A 21,675-nucleotide genomic window follows, 5' to 3' on the forward strand; every position below is an offset into this window, starting at 1 on the left:
TGCATAAAAGAATTCATATTCAAGTAAGAAAAATCATAGATATTTAAATGACACCATCAGAATGCTAGTGCGGCTTGCCTTAGTGTAGAGGAGGGTCACACTCCTCCTAGTTATCTTCAAGGCAAGTCTCTCCTTCTGAAAATATTTAAAAACCACAAAACAAAATGTCAAAAACCAATCTAAAAATCACGAGAAATTCTAGACAGCAAGGAAAATTCCACATTTTGGTGTGCTGCTAGAGCTTTCTGAAAAAAACACAATGCAAAAAGAATCAACGCATTTGGACTTATAGGCTAGAAATTATCACTGGTCAAAGTTGTGGTCAAATTTTTGAATTAATTTAAATAAAACAGGAAAACTAGGGGGTGACGTCGATGGCGTAAAGGCAGAATACGCCTCCACTCGTACCACTTCGGGTGCGAGTGGAGAGGCTAACACCGGGCCCCACCGGTCAGGAGAGAGAGGGGGAGAGAAGAAACAGAGTGCGGCGGTGCTCCGTCGGAGCTTACGCCGGCGATGAGAGGTTCTTAGGCGAAGCCAGAGGGATAGAAGTGGAGAGGGGGTCACGGCGCACCTGCCCGTACCCGTGGCTTGTCGGGGGATGGCCGGAGCTGCTCGCAACCAAGCTCGCAAGCGGCGGTGGCGGTCGGGGCTTGCCGGAGAGGAAGAAGGCGACGGCGAGGGCGACTCCAGGGGCTCTGTTGCTTCCAGGCGACACTAGTGGACCTCCAATGATGCGCCTGAGAGGTTGGTTGAGCTCGAGGGGCTCTGGAGTAGGGTGGCTGGGCTGTGGGGATCGCCGGCGATCTCTGGTCGTGGTCGACGGCCAGAGGCCTGCCCGACCGAGCTACGGCTATTCTGCGTGGTGGTGGTGGTTGTGAGGTGCGGTGTGAGACTTCGAAGCGGAGGGAGGGGCTCTATATATAGCCAGAGTAGGAGGGGGTATGTGGTGCCGCCGGAGTTCTTTAGAAGCCAGCGAGCGACGACGAAGGGCGCCAGTGAGAGGGGGCAAGGGCTCAGCGCGGGAGCTGTCCACGCTCGCGGACGAGCACAGGAGGCAGGGGAGAAGAAGAAAAGGGCACGAGCGCACTGTGGCTTTTGGCCGCGATGTGCCCATGCTCGCTGTGGCGTCTCCGGTGTCAGCGAGTGCCAGGAAGAGGTCAAGGGTGATGAGTCAAAGCTGGTGGCGCGGCGCGGCAGTCGTCGGCGAGCTCTGGCTCGAGCACGTGCCGAACAGAGGCGTTGGCGCGACGCAGAGCGTGTCGAACATATGCCAGACCCCGTGTCCACACGCGGTCTCTGCACTGGCATGGTCAGAACGATGCCCACGCTCGGCCAAACCTTGTCTGGGCTATAGTCCATGCAGTGTTAGGTCTCGGGAGGCTGAGGACTCACTGCTAGGCCGACCAGATGTGACTCAAGCTTCTTGGCAAGTTTCTGGTCAGAAACTTTGCCACTACGTTTGGAGGGCTTCTAGAAGGCCATTAGGGCTAATATTCTGGGGTTAGGGTTCACTTAGGAGGGTAATGAGGCTCAAGAAAAACCAGGGCCAAAGGATCAAGGAAAAATACACTTGCTGTACAAAGTGCATTTTTGGGCCAGAAGGGAAATGATTTTCTGTAGCCAAAATATTACAAAAAGTCATGCAATATTTTTGCTTGGGGAGGTGGGCCAAGGTTCAAAGAATATTCAGGAATTATTTCAAGATTTTTGGTGCAATAAAATGAGGGTTGCTTTGGAGCACTAGTTTCTGAAATGAGTTTCAGAAGAGAAATTGAATATTTTTCTTTTATGAAAAATATCCATTTGACAGCTTTGGGATTTTTCAGAGAAATGAGATTGAATGAGAGGTAGATGGGTCACTTGGGTGAAGGTCAAGGGCATGCCGAAGTGATAAGTTCATTTGAATTGATTCCAAAAACTCAAATCCAAGGCAAAGGCAAAATCAAGTCCGGAAAAAGAGACAAGGCAAAATCCATATGTCATCTATGAGTCTCTAGTACAACATACGTTCTATGTCCTAAGACCTGAGCTGACGCATGTACTCGGGATGGTGACAGACTTTCTTTGGGCCGACCAAATGCTACACCGTGACTGGTTAGTTACAAAGGAAGGTTTCGGGTTTGTCCAGACCCATGCTGCGAGACGTGGTCGAGCAAGATGGGATTTGCGCCTCCGATCAGGAGAGATATAATCTGGGCCCCTCTTGTGATCCGACCAGGATAAGCATGGCCATGCGACAAGGATTATGATATAATCCGGATGATGGTCGGCATCACAGGAACGAGAAAGAGGTCGAGCTAGCACAAGGATGAGAGACTCGCCTTGAGCCCGACAACATATATCGTGTGGCAAAAGGAATGGAAGTATGATGTACAGGTTCGCCTAACCAGCTTCATAGTCTGCTTGGTGTTCGGCATGCCTTGCTAGGGGCCGCTACCAGCTGTGTAGTTCGGAGGTGATCCGAACTGCGACCAAGCCGGCTTGAACCTAAGGGGTCGCGCGCATAAGGGAAGGAACCTACGACGTCGGGTCCGAGGACACTGGTCGGATATGATCCGAGCTGTACTCGGATTGTGGCCGAGTAGACTTATGGGCTTTAGGGTCCGTGCGAGGCCCAAGTGTTGAGCCCACGACGGACACCAATATAAAGTGGAGGTGCGGCACACTCAGGGGTTGATCGCTTCGCCGCTGTCACTAGGGTTTGCATGTGTTGCGAATAGACACCTCCACTCGCCGCCGGTTGTGTGATCAGACCTAGCAGTCCGCCGCACGACGTTCCTCCTGCATGCGTGGATACCGTTAGAGGCGGTGCACCTGCGCAGCTCCGGCGAACCTATACGAGGGATCCAACGACCGGTTGTTCGAGGGAGATCGGACGAGGAGGAGACGAACCACGCGGATGCGCTGGCCCAACTCTTCTTCCGCTGCACGGCACTGCGCGTCTAGTGGTAATGAACTGTGATCCATCTCCCATAGCATGTTCCTGGTTGTTCTGCACGTAGGAAAATTTTAATTTGCAGTCGATGCACCCTACCGTAGAACCCAACAGGTTTAGGGATTAATGATGTGCCCCTTCCCTCCATATAAAGGCTTGGTTTACAGGTAATCATGAGATCAAGGATAAAAAGTTAGTTGGCAAAAATCAAAAGAAAATCAGGAAAGAATCGCGAAGACAGACCAAAGGACCGCCTCCCATACAGGCGATCGTGCTCGTATGGCCGATCATTTGGCTGATCGCCGAGACCCTTTTCTTCCCATTTTTTTAAGAATAATACATGTTACACAGATAGATCTATATGATCACTCAAATGGTCACCATTGGTCATTTGGAAGCCGTCGTTCGTTTTTTTGTCACGCTCCTCCCCGAGGAGAACTCAAACGGGTTCTCGCCTCCATATGAAGCATCGTCTTTCACTTTGGACTCTTTGTCACTTTTGTTTGGCATCCATGTGACTACCCAAATGGGCACGTCTGGTCGTTTGAAATTTCGTCTTTCTCCCTGTTAACTATTGCGTCAACTTCTTCCTTTGAATTTTTTCATCTCTCTAAAAGGTTAGTGACAAAGCTTCCAACTATAGATCAGAATTCCAATGATTTAGATTCAAGTTTAACAGGTCTGAGAAGTATATAATTTTTACTCTTACATTTATCCACTTTACGGAAGTGTTGTTTCATACCTTTCGTTCCTTCTGGAGCACTTTGGCCTGCTCGATCATGAGAAAATATACCTCTTCTACTTTGTGTTCTTCCTTTTGTTCATCTGCGAGGTACAGCTTCAAGCATTACCCATTCACGATCTAGGGTCCATCTTTCCCTCCTTTTAACCGAACAGCTCCGGAGTTATACACCTCTTCTATCTCATAAGGCCCTTTCCACTGGGACCTCAGTTTCCCTGGAAATAGCTTGAGACGAGAATTAAATAGGAGGACCTTGTCTCCTAAAGTGAAAGTTCATTTCAGTATCTAACAATCATGTCACATCTTAACCTTTTCTTCAAATAACCTCGCACTCTCGTAAGCACTATTGCGAAGTTCTCCTAGAGCATGTACATCTAGTAACCTCTTCTCTCCTGCTTCTAAAAATTAAAATTGATATTCTTGATTGCCCAATAAGCCTTATGTTCTAATACTAAAGGTAAATTAGCCTTACCATATACCATTTTGTACGGTGACATTCCCATGGGATTCTTGTAGGCGGTGCAATAGGAATATAGTGTTTTATTTAGTTTTCCTACCCAGTCCTTTCGGGACTTCTGCACCATGTTTTGCAATATCATCTTTATCTCATGGCTTGAGAGTTCCAGTTAACCACTAGTTTGTGGACGGTATGGCGAAGCTATTAGATGAGTTACTCCATACTTGCAAAGTACTCTACCAAAAATTCCCTGTATAAAATGAGATCCACCGCCAAAGATAAGGACATTGGGAACTCTGAACCTGGGTAATATGACGTCCTTTATCATCTTCAATGGAGTAGCCGCATCTGCATGTTTGGTTGGTAAGGCTTCAACCCACTTAGTAACATAATCTACAGCAACAAGAATATGAGTATACCCATTTGTAATGTGGAAAGGTCCCAAATAGCCCAATCCAAACTTCAAAGGGTTCGCCGACTAGACTATAGTTCATGGGCATTTCTTGCCTTCTTCCTATGTTACCCATGCGTTGACACACATCACAATTTTTAACAAACCTATGGGCATCTTTGAAGAGAGTAGGCCAGTAGAATCCTGATTAAAGCACCTTGGTGGCAGTTCTGTCACCTGCATGATGTCCTGCATAAGGGTTGATGTGGCAGCTTTCAAATATAGCATTCATCTCATGCTCTGGAACACAACGCCTAATCATGCCATCCGGTCCATGCCAATAAAGAAAAAGATCATTCCAAAATACTTCAGGTCACTTGAGAACTTTTTCCTCTGATGATAATTCATATCAGGTGGCATGTATTTCCCAACAAGAAAGTTAGAATAATCTGCAAACCAAGGTTTAATTTTTTTATCGTAGCCAAACTCTCACCTGGAAAGGATTCATTTATAGGAACTGGATCATAAGATATCATTTCCATGCCTGACAGGTGGTATGCTACTCGATTGTCCTCTCCTTTGCGGTCTACTATCTACAAATCAAATTCCTGGAGCGGTAATATCCATCGAATCAACCGGGGCTTAGCGTCCTTCTTTGTAAGAAGGTATCGTAAGGCACAATGACCCGTATGAATTATCACTTTCGAGTTAATGATATAAGGTCAAAGTTTATCACAAGCAAAGACAATAGCAAGCAATTATTTCTCAGTGGTAGCTAAATGTATTTGATCTTCATCCAAGCTCCTGCTGGCATAAAAGATGACATTGAGTTTTTTATCATCTCGCTGTCCTAAGCCGGCTCCGACAGTGTAATGGCTAACATCACACATAATCTCAAAAGGGTTCACCCCACTTTGCAAGTTGGATGATAGGAGATGTGATTAAAGCATCCCTCAATTTCTCATATGCATGCACACAATTTTTGTCAAAAGAATAGGGCACATATTTTTTTTAAAGGTCAGCCAAAGGCTTTGATATTTTGGTGAAATCTTTAATAAACCTTCAATAAAAACTAGTGTGTCCCATAAAAGTTTACATAGCTTTTATATCTTGGGGGTAAGGTAAATTTTCTATTACCTCAATTATCTCTTGATCTATCTCAATGCTCCTTCCTGAAACTCTGTGCCCCAATAGTACCCCCTCTGTGACCATGAAATGGCTTTTTCCCAATTCAACACGAAACCTATTTCTTCACATCTCTGCAAAACCTTCGTAAGATTATAGAGACAATTGTCAAAAGAGGTACCTTGGAAAGAAAATTTGTCCATAAATACCTCGATAAATTTCTCAGCAATGTCAAGGAAAACTTTAGAAATACATTTGTGAAACTAGGGTGATCCATTACATCACCACCGCCACCCGTCGGGTTATGGCCATGGGGCGGATTACGGTTTCGTGCGCTGCTTGATACGGCCGGTTCATCGATATGCCTGTTGTAACTCCGGCTTGGCCGGGGAGTAGAATGGATCCTTTCGCGACTATATGAATAAGCCTGCTGCTGAGTCAAAGCTGTCTGAAGGAGCTCCCTAGCCCGTCGCGTCTCGACCGCTACTGGGGACTCGCCTTCGATCGGGAGGGCCGCCAGTCGTGAAGCTGTAGCGACATTGTTATCCATCAGGTTAGAGTAATGACCCGGTGGTGTTGGGACGTGCTGTGACAAAACATTGTTCTGACGAGGCGGATCAGTCGGACGTGGCTGAACCGGCGCCCCCGTTCCAGGTGCCCCCGCCCGGTTTACCACTGGCGGGTTACTGGTCCCTGCTCCTGGGGTATTAAAGAGGTTCCTGGCCTCATAAACCGATGGCAGGTGAGACCGATACCTTCTCCTCATGACATCGTTTGACGCGCTCTAATCCAACATAAGCCGGTAAGCCTGTGCATCCAATGCGGCCCGTTCCGCAGCCATCCTGGTATCCTCAGCTGCCAGGTCGGCCTTGGCCTGGGTTATCTGATCTTTCACCTTCGCGATTTCCGCATTATGCTCATCTTGATTTGCCGGATTAACCTCCGCCATCAGTGCCACCAAGGTGTCAAATAAATCAGATAAAAACTGAGCCGGTGGTCGCACAGGGCCTCCCGCCCCGGCCGTTGTCGCTGCTGCTGATCCGGAAATCATCGCCGCTGCGGTCAAAGAGTGGAGCGCTGGCTGTGTACCGTCCATGAAGATCGCAACCCGGTTTGGCGGATCAAAGGGGTCCGGAATACTGTCGCCATCGGAAGAGCCCCCAATCCGGCCATCTTGCAACTGGTATAATGACTCGGTCTCTCCGGCCAATGACTCGTCGCCGGAACAAACGACGGTTTCATCACCAGATTCTGATCTATCCTCAGATTCCACTCCGTGGATGACTCCCATGAAGGCACGCTTCATGACAGGCTTAACTCGGGTAGATCTCGCACGCTGAGCCGTCTCGACGATGTCGGTGCAGATGTCCGGCTCAGGGCCCGGTTCGCCGATCATGCCAATGAAAACGTGTATGCCGCCGAAGAGACCCGGTACCTGTACTCAATTGAGCCGGCCTCGGGGCCCCAGCCTGCGTCGTCGATGTAGAGCTTGCCGCGACGACTCTTGGTCATCCGGCCCACAGCGTATCCCTTGAGTCCTTCGAAGCAGCCCTCTAAGAACTCGAAACCATCGTGCGATAGCCCCACGGTGGGCGCCAACTGTCGTGGTTTTGTCACGGCAGATGTCCTAGAGAAAGGACTTAGTCGTGGAGCCATCGCAACGGGTTAGCTTAAAGGGGTTAAAGCGGACAAGGGACGCAGAGAGTTTATACTGGTTCGGCCCCTTGCGGTGAAGGTAAAAGCCTACGATCTAGTTGTTGCGGGATTGCTAGGGTTTCGATGACCAGGGAGTGAATACGCTTTGCCTGGGTCTCGTGTTGTTGTCTGTTGTCCCTAAACCGCCGCCGGGTCGTCCCCTTATATACATGGGTTGACGCCCGTCGGTTTACAGGGTCCCGAGGCAGGCTCATAAACGTGTTCGGCTCGGTCTTTGCTCTTTCTATCTTACAACACAAGTTTACACATCAATGTCGGTTTACGTCTATAGACCTTAAATCGTCTTTGGGCCCTGGGCCTTCATAAAGCACCCCTGGGCCTTCATAAAGCACCACCGTCTGTCTTCCTGGGCTTCAAGTACAGTAATCCATTATGGGGTTTACCCGGCTTCTCCTGGCCGGTTTACGCCCAGTAGTAGTATCCCCAACAAGAGGTATCTTCCAAGGGCTTTCTTCCTGACGACTCAAGAGCCGTAGAGCCTCAGGAGACGTTGTATAGTTGTAGAGCTTTTAGAAGGCCTCATGAGGCGTATCGTCCTACCTCGCGCAAGCCCCCGAGTGTGGGTTGGTTGTGGCTGGTACACCGCGTCGCGATGCCCGGAGGCACGGACTTAGGAAGGTGCTCATGCCCACGAGCTCATTCGAGAGCGTCTCGCGAGGATTAAGGACGCCGAAGCTTTGGGGCAACAAGGTTTCGGCAAGGTGTGGTTGCAAGCGAGCCCAGGCGTACACACCTACCTAGCCCCCGTGCGCGGGACGCGCGAGGAAGAGCGACGAGCAACTGCCGCTCTTGATAGGACAAGTTTGGAAAGGTGAACGAACAAGAGAGAAAACTCCAACTCTGGCGAACGAAAAATGCGAAAGCTCCAAGTTTCATTCGAGAAGTTGAAAACCAGCTACAGAAACCAAGCAAAAGAACATCCGCGTCTGGAACCTAGACTAGTGTTCTTGTCTTCCCACCAGCGCGGAGCATGGGGCCTCCACTAGGACGTGGGTGGGAGCCCCAGTGAGGCCCAGGGGCGACCTCAGGAGACTCCGGGGCATGTACAGCCCCAACTCATTATTACGTGAGAGTGTCACGAGCGGAGACATTCACACGCGTGGGGCGTTGCTTCATGGGTAGAACTTCTGGAGGTGCTGGATGTTCGAGGCGTTCTGGATGGGGATCCCGTCCTGCGTCTCCAGGCGTGCTGTGCCAGGCCTGGAGACACGGGCGATCCTGAACGGGCTCTCCCACATGAGCGAGAGCTTGTGCAGGCCCTCCCTGGAGAGCACCCGCCTCAGGACAAGATCACCCACTTCGAGCGTCCTGGAGCGGATGTTGCGGCAGTGGTACCGCCGCACCGCCTGCTGGTACCTCGCTGCCCGGAGCGAGGCTTAGCGGCAGCGTTCCTCCCCTATTATGAGGTTCATCCCCCACGAGGCATCCTGGCGTGCCTTGTCAAACGCCAAGACCCGCGCGGAGCGATGCCTGACCTCACGTGGGAGAACCGCTACAGCTCCGTACATGAGGAAGAATGGAGTCTCGCCCGTCGGCTTGGTCGCGGTGGTGCGGATGGACCATAACACGGACTGGAGCTCCTCGAGCCAGCCCCTGCCGTAGGCCTTGAGCTTCTTCTTGAATGTCCTTGCCTTGAGGCCCCTCAGGACCTCTGCATTGGCGCTTAGCCTTGTCATTGCTCCTAGGGTGTGCCACCGAAGCATAGCATAACTGCGTTCCAAGGTTAGCACAATATGTTTTGAAAAGTTTGCTGGTGAACTGTGAGCCATTGTCGGTGATGATGCGACTAGGAACCCCAAACCGGCTCACAAGGCCCTTGATGAACTTGATGGCCGAGCCGGCCGGGATGGTGTGGACGGCCTCCACCTCCGTCCACTTGGTGAATTTGTTGATGGCGACGTAGAGATAGCGATAGCCCCCGGGTGCTCAACGGAACGGGCCCAGGATGTCCAGCCCCCAGACCGCGAACGACCATGAGAGAGGGATGGTCTGGAGGCCTTGGGCAGGCTGATGGATCTGCTTGGCATGGAACTGACAGGCATCACAGGATCTTACCAACTCGGTAACATCATTGAGCGCTGTGGGCCAGTAGAATCCGCTGCGGAATGCCTTGCCCACGAGGGTGCGCGATGAAGAGTGATGCCCGCAGTCCCCGCCATGTATGTCAGCCAACAGCTCGCATCCCCGCTCCCTAGAGATGCATCACAGAGAAACATCGTTTGGCCATTTTCGGTAGAGCTCACCGTCTTGGATGTAGTACGCGGTGGCCTGGCGGGCCACACGCTCTGCATCTTCCTCCTTCTATGGCAAGGTGCCTTGGAGCAGGTATGCCTTGAATTCCTCAGTCCAGCACCCCTCCTGAGGCTCAAGAGCAAGGAGAAGGCGGGCTCCCAAGGTCGGGCCGCAAGCTGGGGCGCCTGAGAGGGGTGCTGGAGGGACATCCTCCTGAGGCGATGTTGGTCCTGCAGTAGGGGCAGCTGCTAACGGCTTGAAGAGACGCTCCTCAAAGACGTTGGGCTCCTAAGGTAGATGCCAAGACGCCCTCTTGGCGATGTCGTCCGCCTACTTATTCGTGCCGCGTGGTACGTGCCGCAATTCCAGGCCCAAGAATCGTTTCTCGATTTTGCGTACCTCCTCGAGGTATGCCTCCATGTGCTCGTCCTTCGGCTTGTACGCTATGTTGGAGAAGTAGACGAGGAGCTGGGAGTTGCCCCTGATGGTGAGGCGCCTCACCCCCAAAGCCGCCGCAACCTTGAGGCCAGCGATCAGGCCTTTGTTTTCCGTGATGTTGTTGGAGACCTTCTGTCACGCCCAATATGCGACACTATCCTAAAGGGACTCGAAGGTCCCACCAAGGATAGAACCGCATATTGACATGCTTTTGCAAGGTGGATATCATTACATCGATCCATTACATAATAGATGGGGATACATACAAGTCATACAAATGCCGCAAGAATACATCAGTACATCATACATAGAACAACATCCGACTACGGATGAAACACAAACAAAAACTCAAAGGTCATCCACCCTGCTAGCCCAGGCTGCCGACCAGGAACCTATCCCTCGCACGAAGAAGAAGCGGGACAAGAACTCCAAAACAATAAACATCGCTCTCGCGTCATGAACATCGCATTACCTGTACCTCCAACTGTTGGTGTAGTAATCTGTGAGCCACGAGGACTCAGCAATCCCATTACCATGGGTATCAAGACTAGCAAAGCTTAATGGGTATGGAAATAATAAGTGGTGAGGTTGCGGCAGCGACTAAGCAATGTATGGTGGCTAACTTATGAATACAAGAGTAAGATGAGAAACTACGCAAACGGTCGCGAACTAGTAATGATCAAGAAGTGATCCTGAACTACTTATGTTCAAACATAACCCAACCGTGTTCTCCTCTCAAACTTCCCCGAAAAGAGACAATCACGGGTACGCAACGTTGTTGGTGTATTTTAATAGAGTTTACTTCAAGTCCTCTACAACCGGATATTAACAAATTCCCATCTGCCACATAACCGCGGGCACGGCTTTCAAAAGTTTAAACCCTACAGGGGTGTCCCAACTTAGCCCACGACAAGCTAACGATCCGCGGAGAGAATCCTCCATCGCGGGACCCTCCGATCAGGCTCAGAATCCCGGTGCACAAGACATTTCAACAATGGTAAAACTAATGCAGCATGTCCTCCCGGCGTGCCAACACCCTGATAGTAGCCGCGCGTATCTCGTCTCAGGCCACGACCGGATTGTCCAAACTTCCGGTAGGCCAAAATAGCAGAGTTGCCCCTGGCGGCCACCGGCGGTTGACAGGTTTGGACCAACACTCATGAGGAGCACTGGTCCGTGGTTGTTAATTAAGTCCTCGGGGCCCGAGAAGTCCCTATGCAAGTTTTAGTTGTTATTAGGCAGATGGTAAAACCAATGTTGGGCCTTGTTGGAGGAGTTTTATTCAAAGAGAAATGTCAAGAGGGTCCCATACCCCTCACCGTGTTAGGGACGCAAAATCAAGGAACATAACACCGGTATGACGGAAACTAGGGCGGCAGGAGTGGAACAAAACACCAGGCATAAGGCCGAGCCTTCCACCCTTTACCAAGTATATAGATGCATTAATTAAATAAGAGATATTGTGATATCCCATGATATCCAAGTTCCGACATGGAGAAATCTTCAACTGCACCTTCAACTAGCAACGCTATGATTGGTCATCTGGTGACTCCATGGTTCATTTGGTTATTAATGCTAGCAGGAGTTTTAGGAAGCCCTTCTTCACCGAAGTGGTGTTCATTGCTTGCTGGAATATCTGGATCATCAGGAACGCTAAGGTCTTCAGGCATGAGAGAGCTAGATTCAATAAATGGAGAAGTGCATTCATCCATGACATCAGCTTAATGCAATATAGAGTGAAAGCTGCCTACAAAGATGATCTCCTCCGCTGGATTTCATTTCTGCCACCTTGAGGCCAATAGTCTGTATCTCTTAACTTGTTAGTTCTCCTTCTTCCCCTAGCTTACTTTGATTACCTCTTGTAATCCCCCATTATGCTTGTACTGGCTCTCTTTTTATCAATAAAGTTTTGATATGCTGTGGGGGTTTCCCCTACAGTTCCCAGTCAAAAAAAAAACTAGCAACGCTATAAGAGGGGCTGAGCAAAGCAGTAACATAGCCAAACAACGGTTTGGTAGGAAAGGTAAAAAAGGTTAGAGGCTATCATGGCAATTTGGGAGGCTCGATAAACAAGTGGTAGGTAGCGCGACATAGCGATAGCATCGAGACAACTAGCATAGCAAAGATAGTAGTTGGATCCAAGGTGACGGTCAGATTGCCTAAAATCCCGGCTGGAAGAAGAACAGGTCCATAAAGAAGACGAAGCCACGTAGTCGAACGAATCCTCACAATCACAACGAAACAGGAACTATCGACAAGGAGCACAACCGGAAAGAAGCAAACAACATCGTAAACACACAACACATAAACATGACATGATGCTCAACCAAGTATGATGAATAACAAGACTACATGAGGCTACTCATGGCAACAGATGATGCATACAAGAGCAACACATCAAAGCAAGTTTAAATGAGGCAGGAAACAACATATAACAATTCCGGTAAGTCCTCATATGCAAATTTCGAAATTGATCCAGATCTGATTAGAACACAATGTTGAAGTTGTTAAACATTAAGTTAAAGTGCACCAAGATGATCTACACGGTTTTCTAGTCAAGTTACACATAAAGTTCGTTTAATTCAGAGCTACGAAGATATGAGCAAAACAAGTTAAAGATGGCATTGATGCAAATGCAAGCAAAACAACACCACAAACACTCCAAAACAAGGATGCAACAAGGTAACATGAAACTACATGCAAAACTAAGCAAGTTTCACATAGAACATACTCCAAACGGAGCCACGGTTCAACACATACACTCAATACAAGTTTCACTCACAATCTGCCCAAAACAGCAACTAAGCACTATGCAATCAAGGAATCAACATGCTACAGGAATCATATGGGCATAAACATGACGTGCACTCAAAGTACAGATAAATGCTTCAAATAACATTTAAGGTTCAGGTTCATAGGAATCAGGATTAAACCAATATGATCAATGCAAAACGCAACTTAATAACACAGATTATGACAGTGAAAAACAGAGCATACATGTGAGCAAGAATAATATGTTGACATGTTGGAGGCATGAAACAATGAAGATATGGTGCAAGATCATGGAAAACAAAAGCATCGCATTAACGTACAGGTTAAGCATGGAAAAACATGATTAATAAGCATCTCCATATGATCCATAGGTCAATGGAAAACAACAAGACAAGATGCAACATGATATAAGCTGATTCTCAGACTTGGAGGAAATCTGGGAACGCAAACAGCAGCATCAACATAGCAAGTTTGCAAGCTTGGAACAGAGGTCATAAGAAGTCTAAAATTAACAAACATGGCATAATGACAAAGAACTCATATCATACTTCAAATCATGTAATGTGAGCAACTCCAAAAGAGGCATAGATCAATCAATACCAAGCTCACAACATGGCATCATAAAGTTAACAGAAAATTGGAACATTATCTAGGCATGTTCATGGTAATGAAAACATATGCTACAGGACATGTATAAGGCATCAAATGGTATGGCATGATAGAGCACAGCATGGAGATCAAAACAACTCAAGTAGGAATCTCCATATTATGCATGGAATAGATGGTAGCACCAAGGCAAACATGGCAAGTGATATGAACAGTTGCAGACAGTAGAAAAACATGACATGGCAGAAACAGATTTATGATAGCAACTTTGCAAGCTCATGCCACTCACCACAAATAATTTCATGGCATCACAAGGTAACAAACAGTAAGAACACACATGTATGAAGCTAAAAATGGCAAGAGCAAGTTCATAGGGTGCATGGATCACTAGCAAAACCCATGACAAAAATGAACTTCATGTTAACAAACTGTCAGGAACAATATTTAGCAAAAGTAGAGCATGGTAATGACAAGCTACAGTACTCCATAATTATAACCAGAGGCATGAATGGATAGACCATAACCATATCATCAAAACACCCTTACTGAACTACCTCAAAACATGCATGGATCTACTTGTGGCAACGTGGTTACATCGCAACATAATATAACAGGAAAAGACGGCAGAAATACGAAGTGTCTGAAATCAGCAACTTCAAGTAGCACACTTTGCAAGATTGTGCTAGTCACCACATAGTTCATAAAAATACAAGATTTGCACCACTGTAAAGATGGCATGGAGATGCTCCTAAAGCATGTAGACATCATGCTCAAGAGATGCTTACACAAAATGCAATGAAAAAGACAATACAGCAAGTTATGACAATCTCAGCAGGTTAACATCATATAGCACTATTGCAACGATGATAATGGCATCCATATGGACAGTAACATGCTTTGAAATGACACTAGCATGGCGAGCATGACAAGACAAACATTTCGATATATCATATGCGCAAATCGGAGCTATATGCATGGAGATATGATATGTCCAAATAGCACATATGATATGTCCAAATAGCACCTCGAGATCTAGGGTTCGTCAGTGGCGCGCGAACCGAGGTCAACTCCGGCAATGGGGGGGCTTCTCCGGTGAGGGTGGACTTCTCCGGCGGAGGCGCGACTGCGGAGGAGGTCGGGGAAGTCTGGCGAGGGTCGGGGGCGCCGGGTCCGGTCCGACCCGACAGGATCCGCGGCGAGGCGGCGGCGGAGCTACGCTCGGCGGCAGTGCTCGGCTGCGAGCGGCGGCTCACTGGCCGGCGGAGTGAAGGCGGCAGGGCGAAATCAAGCGAGGCAAGGCCAGGGAGGCGCTCGGGCCTCCGGCAGCGGCGGCTGGCTCGCCGGGCCTCGGGCGGCGAGCGGCGCTGGCACAACAGCGGCGGGGCGGCGGAGCTGCGGCAGACAAAGGCGGTGGCCTGGGGCTCCGGGGCGGGCGGCGCATGGCAACCGAGGCGGCGGGGACGGATGGGCCGCGCGGGCCCGCTGCGGGCTCGGCGGGATGGCGGCGCGCGGAGCGGCGGGGGTGCCACGTGTGGGCGGAGGATTGGGTGCGGGGCGGCGGCGGCTGAGGTGGCGGTGCGCGATTGGTCCGGGCGACGTGGCAGGCGGACATGTCCGGTGCGGACGGATGTGTCCGGTGGCGTGAGTAGGAAGATGCTAGGGTTTCATCCGCGAATTTCGGGGGAGGGGACTTATTTATAGGTAGCGGGAACTAGGAGAGTCCAAATGAGGTGCAGTTTTCGCCCACACGATCGTGATCCAATAACGGAGAGCATGGAGGGGGTTTAGATGGGCTAGTGGGCTGTTGTGGAGGGGTGCTGGGCTGCAAAGAGAAGGGGGCTTTTGCGGTTACCTGGTTAACCGTTGGGGCATCAAACGACCTCCAAATGGAACAAAATTTGACAGGGGGTCTACTGGTGATATACCGAGGCCACTCGACAAATCTTGGCCCATTCCGAGAACGTTTTTCTCCTGCTCACGAAACAAAATCTAAGAGAGGCAACGGCTGCATGTGAGAGTGTCGGATTCTGAAACGGACAACGGAGAAAGAGACCGGATGCAAGTTTTGAAAACATGAGGATGCAATGCACATGATGACAAGGCACGATGCAACACGCGAGCGAATGACATGGCAACAACGGCGAATAACTGGAAGACACCTGTGCATCAGATTCGGGGCGTTACAACTCTCCTCTACTAACAAGAGATCTCGTCCCGAGATCTTAGAACCGAGACGGAAGAAAAGAGGACGGGGTGAAACAAGAACGCAAGAGAGAAGATGAACAAAGTCGAGAACACTTGAGTAGGAAAAGAGGAACGACGATATGACGAGAAACAAGAGCTCAAGGACAAGATAGACTCTGAAACCACTCCGGTTAGAAAGGAATAATAACGAAGGGATTTTGGCAGCACTCCGGCTAAACAAGGAAAGAATAGAACAAGAACTTGGCAAGATGGGACGATAGCTGACTAGCGGAACGACACAATGCCTCCAAAAGAATTGAAATAGTGAACTGAAAAGAACGGAGAAGAAGAAGAAGACAACTTCTACCATGAAAGAATTAGAAAGAGAAGCTTAGAGGGAACGATTGAACGAAGTTGTTGGAAATTCAACAACGAAAAGAATTGATTTGCGTGGGCTTATGGAAAACATCTCAACACTTGCGGTGATTTCTGCCACCACCGGAAATGACTAAATAGCTGAGAAGAACGAAGAAATGCAAAACTTGACTTCAAACGAATATGGAGAATTAGTTGCACTTCGAGAAGCAATAAGAAGAATACTTGAGCTCCTCCAACAAGAATCTTGATGAACACTTGAAGAATGAATTAAATCCTGCTAAACACACATGAAGAACTCCGGTAACAAATATGATGAGATAGAATAGAAAGATGAAAGAATAAGATTAAAGCCTTGCGATGATTTAGATGGAGCTTCGCGACGAGACAAGTGAGAAAAACTTGGAACTCCGGAAAAGAAAAGATGAACAACTTAGAACCAAGAGATTATTCATCATGAAAATCTCCGAAGAAAGGAATTAATCAAGTTGATGAAAGAAGAATAAGAATTATGTTATGCTTATCCTTCATCAATTAAATTGATGAGAAGCAATGGATTGCATACAACTTATTCGCATTGGAAAAAAATAAGGGGAGATATAGCGCAACACTTGAGAAATGTCTTGAAGAACCACCGGTAGGATTCGAGAGAACGAATGAATTGATATGATAGCAAAGGAAAAGGAATCCTGAACAGACCACCGTCTGAATAGAAACGCGTGACAAAAAAGAAAAAAGAAAAAAAAGACTCTCCGGAAAGCATTACAGACGCATGAAGATACTTGAAGGAATTTAGAGACAAGAAGATGAAGAGCTCGCGACCTGATTAAAGAATGCTTGAACGAAGCACCGGTACAAATATGGGAATGAACGAAGCTGAAAACTTGGAACGAAGAAATATTCTGAAATGGAGGCCTCCGGATAATCGAAATGGAAAAAACAACTCCTGAAATACTCCAGATGGGTAAGAAAGAATTACACGATTGGAAAACAATCTGAGAGGATAACATGAAGCTAGAACCATGAATCTTCGAGAGAACGGACAAGAATCAGGAGAAAAACTCTTCTTCGGTCTTCAAACGTTGAGAAAGACGACGAGGAACACCTCCAAAATTGTTGAGATACTCCGGGAGAATGAAAAGCGAAGAGGTTGAGCCAACAATGAAATGATTTGAAATCAATCTGAGAAAGGCAACTGACTGATGAAATTCATCCTTACGTCAAACTTCAAAAAGAATTTGAGAATAGCTTCGGGAAAATTAGAAGAGTCGGGTAAGATCCTGGGAAAGACCTGTGGGTTAAGGCCCACTGAAAGAAACACCTTTGGAAAGGATCGGTTGAGAGAGAGATGATGCACTGGAACAATTGAAAGAATTGAGTGAGGTGACAACCTCGAAATAATTGAATGCAAACACGAATCTTCTGAGATGTCTTCATCACTCTGGAACAATTAAATGGCGAGAGGCAAACGAGCAAAGGGAACACTTGAGTTGATGAAAAGAATATGATGAACACCGAAAAGCTTTAATTGGATCCACCGGAAAGAATACGAGACGAACAATGATGAACTAGAAGAGAATTCACCGGTTGAGACAATTGAAGAAAGACCGAAGAGACTCCGCTCGAATGAAACTGATGCTCGAAAAGAGGCTCGGACTCCGGGAATAAAAAGGGATGGGAGAGCGGGTAAAACAAAGGCAACTTGGAATGGGGAACCGACGAATAACTTGAAGAGAAAACACTGGTTGAAATAGTTGAGGAAAGAATGCAAAGGCTTCGCACGAGTAGAATGTATACTCGATTACGGACTCCGGCTTCGAGAAGAAAAGGGGTGGGCGGGTGAAAATAAGGACAGCTTCACATGGAGGAACAACGTCGGTAGAGAAAGAACTGAGGACTGATCTTGCAAAAGACAAGGAGGATCGAATAAATTCGACGAGAAAAACACGGGATGAAAAGAGCTGACATCGCAACGAACGAAAACAAACTGCGTGATCCTAAAAAAATCGAAGGGGAAGAGGAGTTGTTCAAAACACCTACGTCAAGATTCCTTACCAGAGCGACGAAGGTGGCTGAGGAGTAAAAAGAATTCCTACTCTCCGATATAACTAGACTCCGAAAAAAATTTCTTCTAGACTCAACAACGGCCAAACTATACAATCAAACAAGGGGGCTCCTATGGTCGGTCGAGGCTCTGATACCAACTTGTCACGCCCAATATGCGACACTATCCTAAAGGGACTCGAAGGTCCCACCAAGGATAGAACCGCATATTGACACGCTTTTGCAAGGTGGATCTCATTACATCGATCCATTACATAACAGATGGGGATACATACAAGGCATACAAATGCCGCAACAATACATCAGTACATCATACATAGAACAACATCCGACTACGGATGAAACACAAACAGAAACTCAAATGTCATCCACCCTGCTAGCCCAGGTTGCCGACCAGGAACCTATCCCTCGCACGAAGAAGAAGCGTGACAAGAACTCCGAAACAATAAACATTGCTCTCGCGTCATGAACATCGCATTACCTGTACCTGCAACTGTTGGTGTACTAATCTATGAGCCACGAGGACTCAGCAATCCCATTACCATGGGTATCAAGCCTAGCAAAGCTTAATGGGTATGGAAAGGATAAGTTGTGAGGTTGCAACAGCGACTAAGCAATGTATGGTGGCTAACTTACGAATACAAGAGTAAGATGAGAAACTACACAAACGGTCGTGAACTAGTAATGATCAAGAAGTGATCCTGAACTACTTACACTCAAACATAACCCAACCGTGTTCTCCTCTCAAACTTCCCCGAAAAGAGACAATCACGGGTACGCAACGCGGTTGGTGTATTTTAATAGAGTTTACTTCAAGTCCTCTACAACCGGATATTAACAAATTCCCATCTGCCACATAATCGCGGTCACGGCTTTTGAAAGTTTAAACCCTGCAGGGGTGTCCCAACTTAGCCCATGACAAGCTCACGATCTGCGGAGACAATCCTCCATCGCGGGACCCTCCGATCATACTCGGAATCCCGGTGCACAAGACATTTCGACAATGGTAAAACTAATCCAGCAAGACCTCCCGGCGTGTCGACACCCTGATAGTAGCCGCGCATATCTCGTCTCAGGCCACGACTGGATTGTCCAAACTTCCGGTAGGCCAAAATAACAGAGTTGCCCCTCGCGGCCATCGGCGGTTAACTGGTTTGGACCAACACTCGTGAGGAGCACTGGCCCAGGGTTGTTAAATAAGTCCTTGGGTACTGTTGGGGATATTACTACTAAGTATAAACCGGCCAGGAGGGGCCGGATTATACCCATAATGAGTTATTTATATTTGAAGCCCATGAAGACAAGGAGTATGGCTCTTTACGGAGGAGATCTAACACGGAGGCCCAAGGCCCAATGGCGGATTAGGGCCTGTAGACATAAACCGCCATATAATGTGTAACTTGTGTTGTAAGATAAGAAAGGGTAGAAACTGAGGCAGACACGTTGATGAGACGGCCTCGGGATTCTGTAAACCGCCAGGCGTCAACCTGTGTATATAAAGGGACGACCCGCCGGCGGTTTAAGGACAACAAACAACAACTCGAGAGCCAGGCATAGGGGATTCGCTCCTTGGTCATCGAAACTCTAGCAATACCACATCAACTGGGTTAGGCCTTTACCTTCACTGCAAGGGGCTGAACCAGTATAAACTCCCTGCGTCCTTTGTCCGCTTTAACCCCTTTAAGCTAACCAGTCGCGATGGCTCCATGACTAAGTCCTTTCATTAGGACATCTGCCGTGACAAAACCATGACAGTTGGCGCCTACCGTGGGGATATCGCACGATGGTTTCGAGTTCTTAGAGGGCAGCTTCGAGGGGCTCAAGGGATACGCTGTGGGCAGGATGACCAAGAGTCATCGCGGCAAGCTTTACATCGACAACACAGGCTGGGGCCCCGAGGACGGCCCAATCGAGTACGGATACCGGGTCCCCTTCGACGGTATTCACGTCTTCATTGGCAAGATTGGCGAGCCGGGCCCTGAGCTGGACCTCTGCACCGACATCGTTGAAACGGCTCAGTGTGTGAGACCTGCCCGGGCTCAGCCCGCTATGAAGCGTGCCTTCGTGGGAGTCATCCACGGAGCGGAATCTGAGATTATATCAGCATCTGGTGGAGAAACCATTGTTTACTCTGATGATGAGTCATCTTCTGGAGAGACCGAGTCATTGTATCAGCTGCAAGATGGCCGGTTTGGGGGTTGTTCCGGTGGCGACAGTATTCCGGACCCCTTCGATCCGCCGAGCCGGGTTGCGATCTTCATGGCCGGTACACAGCCTGCGCAGCACTCCTCGACTGCAGCGGCAATGGTTTCCGGATTAGCGGTGGCGACAGCAGCCGGGGCAGGAGGCCCTGCGCGACCGCCGGCTCAGGTTTTATCCGACTTATTCGATGCTCTGGCAGCGTTGTTAGCAGAAGTTAACCCGGAAAATCAGGATGAGCATAACGCGGAAATTGCGAAAGTGAAGGATCAGATAGCTCAGGCCAAGGCAGACCTGGCGGCCGAGGACACCAGGATGGCCGCGGAGCGGGCCGAGTTGGAGGCACAGGCTTACCTGCTTATGTTAGATTAGAGCGCGTCAAACGATGTCATGAGGAGAAGGTATCGATCTCACCTGCCTCCAGTTTATGAGGCAAGGAATCTCTTTAATACACCAGGAGAAGGAACCAGTAATCAGCCAGTGGTAAACCGGGTGGAGGCACCTGGAACGGGGGTGCCGGTTCAGTCACGTCCGATGGACCCACCTCGTCAGAACAATGTCATGTCGCGGCACGTCTCAACGCCTCCGGGTCATTACTCTAACCCATTGGATAACATAGTCTCCGCCGCTTCACGATTGGCAGCTCTCCCGATCGAAGGCAAGTCCCCAGTAGCGGTCGAGACACGACGGGCTAGAGAGCTCCTTCAGACGGCTTTAACTCAGTAGCAGGCTTATTCATACAGCCGCGAGAGGATTCATTCTATTCCCCGCCCAAGCCGGAGTTACAGCAGGCGTATTGATGAACCGGCCGTGCCGAGCAGTGCGCGGAATCGTAACCCGCCTCGAGGGCATAATCCGGCGGGCGGTGGTGCTAATGCTCAGGATGTGGTGGATCATGGCAGGGCGCGTCGAGAAGCCAAGTTAGCAGCGCAGCACGCGGCCCATCAGCTTACTCCAGTTCGTCCAACAACTTCGGTGGAGCCAGGAGTTACCTCCAGTTCTTTGGGGTGCCGGGCCTGACCCTGGCTTTGCGTAACGTACGGCTACCCAAGGATTTCAAGGGTCCACGTAAGGTGCCCAATTACACCGCCGATTTATCCCCTGAGTCATGGGTCGAAAGTTACGAGATGGCGATGGAGATGCTGGATGTGGATGATGCGGCATGTGCTAAATATTTCACCATGATGTTGGAGGGAACAGCTCGCACTTGGTTGAAAAACTTGCCAGCTAACTCCATTGGGTCATGGGCCGAATTAAGGGCCCAGTTTATTCAGAATTTCAAGGATACTTGCAAACAGCCCATGTCAATTGTGGACTTAGCTGCCTGTGTCCAAGAGGAAGGAGAATCAACAACCCATTGGGTGCGCCGGGTTTCGAAAATTTTGCATTCATCGGACCGCATCAACGCTGATACAGCAGTTTTAACGTTGGAAGGC

The sequence above is a fragment of the Aegilops tauschii genome, chromosome 3 (genome assembly GCF_002575655.3).
Source record: "Aegilops tauschii subsp. strangulata cultivar AL8/78 chromosome 3, Aet v6.0, whole genome shotgun sequence".
NCBI classification, from domain to species: domain Eukaryota; kingdom Viridiplantae; phylum Streptophyta; class Magnoliopsida; order Poales; family Poaceae; genus Aegilops; species Aegilops tauschii.